The sequence below is a fragment of the Podarcis muralis genome, chromosome 1 (genome assembly GCF_964188315.1).
Source record: "Podarcis muralis chromosome 1, rPodMur119.hap1.1, whole genome shotgun sequence".
NCBI lineage: Eukaryota > Metazoa > Chordata > Lepidosauria > Squamata > Lacertidae > Podarcis > Podarcis muralis.
Window position 1 is genome coordinate 133,653,937 of NC_135655.1, and position 8,694 is coordinate 133,662,630.

Here is an 8,694-nt window from a genome sequence, read left to right on the forward strand (position 1 = left end):
TTGGAGAAATGTCAGGGAAGAGGGAAGGAATTGTTTGGCCCTGTGGACATTGCAGCTCTGACTAAAGTGCAATGGTCATAGACATATCCATGGCAGCAGGAAGGGGAAGTCAGATTTACCTCTCCAGTTTCAGCACTTCATATAAAACTGTAGAGAGTGAGGTTGGATACCGCTTATTATCCTGGGTTGCCCTCAGGACCTAAAAAATGAGCCCCTGCAAAAATTGCAAGTGATCTATTGTGTTATGGAGAAACCACAGAAACTCAACACTGAAACTGGGCGTCGCTTATTAATTTTATGTCACACCAACTGCTATGGTATCAAAGAGGTAAAGCCTGCTTTCAATTAGCCTGATTTATGCTATCATCATCTGTAGAAGAAATAAAGTAACATAGCAAAAAACAAAACAGGATAAGACCAAAACAGTATCTGCCTCTTCTAAACGACACTGGCTTTCTTGCCTCCAAAGAATGACATGGGACAGAGCAACTGCCTTGCCTTCATCTTCCACTCCATCGGGCTGTGTGTCAAGGAGCACCTTCTTGGGAATCACAGTTCGCTCCCCTCCAGAGGAAAGGTGTGGTTGGCTTCCTGGACTGGTGGCTCCCTGCACCACTGCTGCCATCACTGCAGGGAGGGCGGGAGTCTCAGCTCTCACCCTCAGGGGGTTGGTATTCTGCACGCTGCTAGCAGTGGGAGGGGATGGTGTGCTGGACAGAGGCTCCTGGGGATGTGGAAGAGCAAACTCTGGACCTGAAAAGATGAAAAGCGCTCATAAGACCGTAAGAGCCCAATCTGGTCCAGCAGCATGTTTCGCACAACAGTGGACAACCAGATGTCCCCAGGACACAAGAAACACAAGCTGGGATCATTCACATTCAGAGGCATATTACTTCTGAACCAGGAGGGAGATCAGAGCCACCATGAGTAGTGGCCATTTGATAGCCTGACCCATTGTGAATTTGTTGAATCCCTTTAAAGACCAGTGAAGCTGTCCCCACATCTTGGAGCAGCCAATTCATAGCTTAATTAGGCACCATCTAGGCTCTCCCACCAATCAGCTTCATGACAGCCTCCATATGATCAGCATAAGACTGGCTGATCCTGTCACTTGCACCACAGAGTCATCTGGGGCAGGATCTCAGAGCTGCTTCTGCACTGGTCAGCTCAACACGCAGAAGCCCACTTCACCTTGAGTGGCTGGATTTAAGAGAATCCACAGACCCCAAAGCAGGAGGAAGCAAAATATCTGGTTACTCACAGCTCCATGTCTCCAGGCTCTCCTGCTCTTGTGTCCTGGAGGAAAGTGCCTGACACACAAAATTAAAAAGAGGAAGGCATTGAAGGGCAGGGGGAGATGCAGAATCTCTTTCTAGTGACCAGGTGTCAGGGCCCCCTGGGCTCTTGTGTGGGTAGGAGATAAACTGATATACCAGCTAAGTGAAACCTTCCTTGTTAAGGGTGTCTCAGAGCTCTAATCAGAATTTTGGAATATATGCCATCAAAATTCACAGAACGGAACTGTCATAACAGGAACTTTTTGTGGAAGTAAAATAATTTGGTAAAGACCAAATGACATCCCAGACTTCTCCAGCTCTTGATATGAAGAAAACTCAGTTTTCTAATGTCCACAGATACCTTCCCCAAAATGTATTTCCATACAAAGATGCTAAAAGTATTAATTCTCCCTGGTGTCCTACCTGGTAAATGGCTTTGCCAGTGTATTGAACTAGCAGGGTTGAATGTAGCATACCCTACCTAAATGACTAGTATTAACTGTTAACAACCACTGATCTCCATAAGCTACCAGTTTTTCTGACCTCACCAAATGGGCAAATCCAATCAGTAGCAAAGAGGTGTGTGTAAGGCTGTATCTCATAGACAGCACTGTTAAGTGTGCATCATTCTGACCTCATTGGCTTTCTCCTTAATGAAGTCAGAAGGATGCATGCTTAACAATGCTGCCTATGAGATAAAGACCACACCCACAACATGCATTTAAAGCCCATCTAACACACATCTAAAGGCACATGGCTTCATCTGAGTGATCCTGGAAACAGTATTTTACCCCTAACAGAGCTAGCATTCCCAGCATCCTAATCAAACTACAGTACCCAGAGTTCTTATGAGGAAGCCACGTGCTTTTAATGTAGTCAGTCGTACCTTGGAGGTTGAACAGCTTAGTTCCCGAACGTTTTGGCTCCCGAACGTCGCAAACCTAGAAGTGACTGTTCCGGTTTTTGAACTATTTTTGGAAGCCTAAAGTCCGATGGGGCTTTCGTGGCTTCTGATTGGCTGCAGGAGCTTCCTGCAGCCAACCAGAAGCTGTGCTTTGGTTTTCGAACATTTTGGAAGTCAAACGGACTTCCGGAACAGATTCCGCTCGACTTCCAAGGTACGACTATACTTGTGTATGTGCCCAAAGCCGCCCTTACCTCTGAGCCTTTGGTGAGGTTGGGAGATTGGTGGCTTCAGAGTTCTGCACAGGCATTGCTTGAGCTGATGCTGTTGTCAAGAAGTGGCTCAAAGGTAGTCTTATATGACCACATCTAAACACCTGCCTCCCAGGAAGAGAGGGACCAGCAGCTAGTTGTTTTTTATATGCTTGAAGATGTTTCCACTGTCCAGCCCCACCAATTCTGAAAGCAGTTATTTCAATACACAGGGACACAAAACAAATACACATAGAGAACACAACTGAAAGGGACACACAATAGAAACTGAGTAATAAAATAAACCATATCCTGGTGATTAACAGCTGAAAAGTGTCATCAATTGTCATGTTCTGTCTTCCAATACAGTATGAAAAACGTTTATTCAAAATAATTGTGAAGCACATATTATGAAACACATACTGCACCAAAGTCAATTTACTTAATGTTGCTTTATAGCCCATACTTTAATATTCTGTGATAATTAAATGTGGCTGCTCAGTTGCTTAGAGCATGGTGCTTATAACTCCAAGGACGCAGGTTCGATTCCCATAAGGGACGGCTGCATATTCCCGCATTGCAGGGGGTCGGATGATCCTCAGGTTCCCTTCCAACTCAATGAATCTACATCCAGCTGGTCCTCGCTCTTCTCCTTAAGTCTGATACTTAGGAAGTTTGACATAATAAGGCTTGGGCGTTCTTGTTCTTCCTCCCACTTGTTAAGGAGGGAAATGAACTACAGCCATAGTTTATGCAAATGATTTCAAGCATATTAAAGGTAAAGGTACCCCTGCCCGTACGGGCCAGTCTTGACAGACTCTAGGGTTGTGCGCTCATCTCACTCTATAGGCCGGGAGCCAGCGCTGTCCGGAGACACTTCCGGGTCATGTGGCCAGCGTGACAAGCTGCATCTGGCGAGCCAGCGCAGCACACGGAACGCCGTTTACCTTCCCGCTAGTAAGCGGTCCCTATTTATCTACTTGCACCCGAGGGTGCTTTCGAACTGCTAGGTTGGCAGGCGCTGGGACCGAGCGACGGGAGCGCACCCCGCCGCGGGGATTCGAACCGCCGACCTTTCGATCGGCAAGTCCTAGGCGCTGAGGCTTTTACCCACAGCGCCACCCGCGTCCCTTCCAAGCATATTAGGTTAATGTTATTATTATATACTTATCGTTACAAGCTTTATAAAAGGTTTTACAAAACAGATTTGTAATTTTAAATACCACAAAAGCCCAGCGCCTGCCCCACTCTCTGCCAAGCAGTGGCCAGAGCGCATGGGGTCACAGGCACACATACAGGGTCTGTGTCCCTTTGGAGAACAGAAGACACATGGAGACCCTCATGCTTGAAGAAATAGGGTTTGGAGGGGGTCCGCATCTCACAGCATGGCCCGAAACATTGCAGGCAGGCGTTCATTCTCCCTCACCAAGATGGAGGCAGATGTTGGTCCTCACCATGGTAAGTTCCTTCTCTGTAGGGAGAACAAGTTTCCAAGATGTTGGTTTGTCTTCGCTCAAGAAGAGGAGTCTCCCAAGGGGGAAGGAGAGGGGCAGCTCTCCTCCTCCTCCCTGCCATCCTGCTGGTCCCCAGCCCTGCTTGAACCAGGGGGCTTTCCTGAAGGCCCCCCTTCACTGCTGCCCTTGGCTGAAGGGGCCCTGGTGGGTCCTAGCCAGGCGTTTCCCGTCCAGGGGTCACTGTGGGCATCCCAGGGGAGGGCAAGGCAGGGGCCAGCCCCCTTTCTCGGCTTCCCAGCACTTTCTGAAGGCTGGAGCCGCAGGATCAGGCCCCTCCACAGGTCGCCCCAAACCTCCTCAGTCTGGACTGCTGCTATAATCAGGGGGATTCCAGGTCCCCCCCCCCCCAGGAGTCAGGAGAAAGCTCCATCGCCCAGAAAGGAGAACCCCTTTCCTAGGCTTCCCTCTCAAGTCCAGAGGCGCCCAAAGGGCTGCAGGCCAGAAAAGAGGCCTGGGGGGAAATCAGAGCCGAGAGGAGGGAGAGAGAGAGAGAGAGAGAGCGCAAAAGCCTCTTATGGAAACAGAAGGGAGCTGAAAAGGGGGGTCCAAGAAACAAAGACAAAGGAAGAACAAAAGAAAGAAAACTCCCTTCCAAGATGGCATCCCTGCCTTTTCCTTTTGCTGTGCCCAGAGCAGGCAAGTGGCAGGAACTGGAAAAGGAGCAAAGGGCTCACCCCCCTTCCTGCCAGGGGTGAGATGGGCAGAGGCAAACCCATAGCATCGACCCCCATTTTTCCCTCCAGGAGAACTCCCCTCCCCCCTCCTCCTTCTTCTTCCCAGAAGCCCCTTGCCCCCCTGCAGCCAGCCTGGCAACATTCCCAGTCTCTGGTCACACCGGTGTGTGTGTGTGTGTGTGTGTGTGTGTGTGTGTGTGTGTGTGTGTTGTTGAGGACCCTCCATGGCTTTATGTGGTAATAATATAAAACAGCCCTGCTCCTCAGCCAGCCAGCCTGGTTTGCATAAAGCAGCCCAGGACTCCCATCTGGAACAGCCCCACCAAAGTTTATGTTTTTTAATGCATATCCAAATCAAAATCCTAGTCTTTATTTGTTCCTAGTGTTTAGGGGTACCCCCCCTATTTCTATAGCACCTACAAAACGGATTTGTGGAGGGTTTGCTCAAAAAGCAACTGAAATTAAGATATTGTGCTCAATTCATTCCTAGCTGGCCATTCAAATACACTTTGTAGCAAAGTAGCTACACATAATCCAGGTGATCAACTCATCATCCAAACACCGCACTATCTTATCATCTGAAAGACAATGTCGTTATTAGATGCACCTCCTGGCAAATAGAAGGGGAAGAAATGGAGGCAGTGAGAGATTTTACTTTCTTGGGCTCCACGAAATTAAAAGACGCCTGCTCCTTGGGAGAAAAGCAATGACAAACCTAGGCAGCATCTTAAAGAGCAGAGACATCACCTTGCCAACAAAGGTCCGTATAGTTAAAGCTATGGTTTTCCCAGTGGTGATGTATGGAAGTGAGAGCTGGAGTATAAAGAAGGCTGATCGCTGAAGAATTGATGCTTTTGAATTATGGTGCTGGAGGACAGTGGCGTAGCGTGGGGGGTGCAGGGGGGGCCGGCCGCACCGGGCGCAACATCTGGGGTTAGGGCAAATCCACGGGTTAGGGGGCGCAAATCCACAGGTTAGGGGGCGCAAATCCACGGGTTAGGGGGCGCAAATTACTTGCCTTGCCCCAGGTGCTGACAACCCACGCTACGCCGCTGCTGGAGGAGACTCTTGAGAGTCCCATGGACTGCAAGAAGATCAAACCTATGCATTCTGAAGGAAATCAGCCCTGAGTGCTCACTGGAAGGACAGATCGTGAAGCTGAGGCTCCAGTACTTTGGCCACCTCATGAGAAGAGAAGACTCCCTGGAGAAGACCCTGATGTTGGGAAAGATGGAGGGCACAAGGAGAAGGGGGCGACAGAGGACGAGATGGTTGGATAGTGTTTTCGAAGCTACGAACATGAATTTGACTAAACTGCGGGAGGCAGTGGAAGAAAGGAGTGCCTGGCGTGCTCTGGTCCAGGGGGTCACGAAGAGTCGGACACGACTAAACGACTAAACAACAACAACAACAATTCTCCTTCCCCTTTTTAAAAACAACAGGGAAGCTACTTCAACCACCTCCAAAGAGGGGAGCAACAAACCTAAGTGAAGTCACTGGAGAACAAAATTAAGACATTCCCAGGTTGGGCTCAGTTACAGAAGGCTCAAGAGTTTTCATTGAAGGCAACCAATGAATGTCCCATCTGCTCTTGTGGAGCAGATAACACCCTTAAATATGGCCACACCACTAGTGCCACATCTATTTTCCATTTCCTTACTGCTGAAATGATAAAATTCATTCATGGTCACCAAGTTATTTTCTAAATGGTTTCCATACATGTGGGAAAGTCAACATTAGTCACCAATTAAATTTTTATTCTGGTTTTTATTGCCAGCTGGGTGAACACTTGGAAATTGCAGCAACTTGTTCATTGCCTGGATACCCTGTTAAGATGTGAAGTTTTAATTATTCCTGATCAAGGTGATTGCTTTGCTAACTTATTGCCCTGAAGTAGCTCAATAAAGCCAATACACAGACAAAATATTTGCCAAAGTCAACACTGTTTGGCAGTGCTGCAGCAAGAGCACATTAGCAGATTGAAATTGTTTATAAGAGACGGGTGTTAGCAACTGTGTGCTTGCCTAAAGTACAAGACAGATGTCAAAAGCCCCTAATTCCCATGGATAATTGCTTACACAAGCAATCTGCATGACCATGGCCCTTTAAAGGGATAGAATGGCATAAGGGGGTCTTTGGGTGTACTTGGCATGGTGAGAGAATCTATTATTTTGCCTCTCTTCTAAATTGCATACTTGTAATTTCCTGACGATTTCATAGCCTGTGCTCTGGTAGTGCAAATGGGTGCAAGGAAACAAGCTGCCCTCTTCCTGACGCAGACTGCCCTGGGAATGAGGCTTCCAGGAGAACACCTGAAGCAGCCGAGCTACCACTCCATGCAGTCAGATGCCATCAAGCAAGCAAGATAAAGGCGGGGTGGGGAACCTCAGGCTCGGGGGCTTTTGCCACCTGGGGCAGTCACTGAGTTTGCTGCCCCTCTCACTGTTCCTCATCCAGGAGCCCCCACTTCCCAAGGGGTGGGAAGGAACTCAGTTCGTGTCACCTCAGATTCCACCTCTTCTTCGCTCTATTGAATGCCTCATCATGTAGTTTGTTTCCCTTGCTTCAACCACAGACAGAGCTCAAGCCATAATGCTGCTCAAGTATGGTGGATTTGGCTCAGGCAAACTCTGAACCTCCAGATGTTTTGGGACTACAACTCCCATCATCCCTGACCGCTGGTCCTGTTAGCTAGGGAAAATGGGAATTGTAGTCCCAAACATCTGGAGGGCCGGAGTTTGCCTCTGCCTGATTTAGGTAGAGTCATAGGAGCTGGGCCCCACCCCCTAGGAGTGGAGGAAGGGGGGTGCGGTGGGGACGGGCTGCTCCAGGTGTCTTTGCTGAGGGGGGTGACATTTGGTGCGTCGCCTGCCTGCGACTCCCAAGTCTACCCCGAGCCATCGGGGGAAAGGGGGAGCTGCGTTGCTTTGCCGGCAGCATTTCCCCCTCCCCCCTTCGTCATCAGCGGCTTGCTCCGCCCCCGTGGGCAGCTCACTCCTCCCCCGGCTACACCTGAGCAACTATCCTGCACCTGGGAGGGCACCCTCTGCGCCCCTCCCCCCTGGGAGCGTGCCTGGCCTGGGCAGCGTGGGCATATGCTCCGCCACTGCCACCCCCACCTGCAACAAGCCCCATTGGGTCTTCTTGCGGCCCACCGCAGGTGAAGAAAAGCCCAAGCACAGGAAGGTCTGGCGAAGCCCGTTGCAGCGAGGCCTGGCCCCTCAAGGTTGGAGGGGGGCTCAGCCTCATCCCATTTGGAGGGGTTGAGGTTCCCTCAATGGGAGTTGGCGCCAATGGGTGGTGTGGTCAGATGAGGGCTGCCATTTTAAACTTCCCCAAGTTTAAGTGCTTCACAAAAAAAATCCCTGAATTGTAGCAAGTGACGCAGGAGCCCATCAGAAGGGATTTGTCTTTCTGTTCTTCTAAGTCCCACTAGTCCCTTTTCAGCCTGAAACAGCCAGCTGCACCAATATAAAATGGGGGACACTTGGCTTACCAGCAGGACATGTTAAAAGGATCTAGAAGTCTCTGTAGACCACAATATGAGTCACCAATGCGATGCTGCAGCAAAAAGAAAAAAAGAGGGGGGAGAGCTAATGCTATTCTTGGCTGCATCGACAGAAGTTTAGTCTCCAGATCCAGTACTGCTCTATTCTGCCTTGGTCAGGCCACACCTGGAATACTGGGTCCAATTCTGGGCACCACAATTTAAGAAGGATGTTGACAAGCTGGAACGTGTGCATAAAAACTCTCCTGGCAAAAGCTTAATCACTGGACAGAATTTGCATGAAATTATATATGATGGCAGCACTCAGGACTCAGATTTGATCTGGATTGATTGATAGTTCATGGATAGTTCACAGCTACATAGGACTGGAAAGGATGTAAAGGCCACATAATTTTGCAAACTGGGTGAACCAAATGCCCTGCGCTCGACATTTCTGTTTAGGTCTGGCACCTCTTGAAAGCCGTCTCTCAGGTTCTGGCTCTTTGCTCATGACCATAAAACATTAATGCTAAATCCTTGGGACAAAGCTTATGGGGGTGGGTGTCAAAAAGAATTACCAGAGAAGG

At 49.1% G+C, this 8,694-nt stretch overlaps 1 long non-coding RNA gene across 1 annotated transcript; it reads right to left on the minus strand.

Moving 5' to 3' along the window:
- Window positions 1–281: 281 nt before the first annotated feature.
- LOC144325626 (uncharacterized) lies at window positions 282–4,693 on the minus strand. Its single transcript, XR_013390803.1, has 2 exons — window positions 1,262–4,693; window positions 282–753 (listed from the first exon to the last, which is right to left on the minus strand). It is a non-coding gene; the product is annotated as an uncharacterized LOC144325626 (long non-coding RNA).
- Window positions 4,694–8,694: the final 4,001 nt, after the last annotated feature.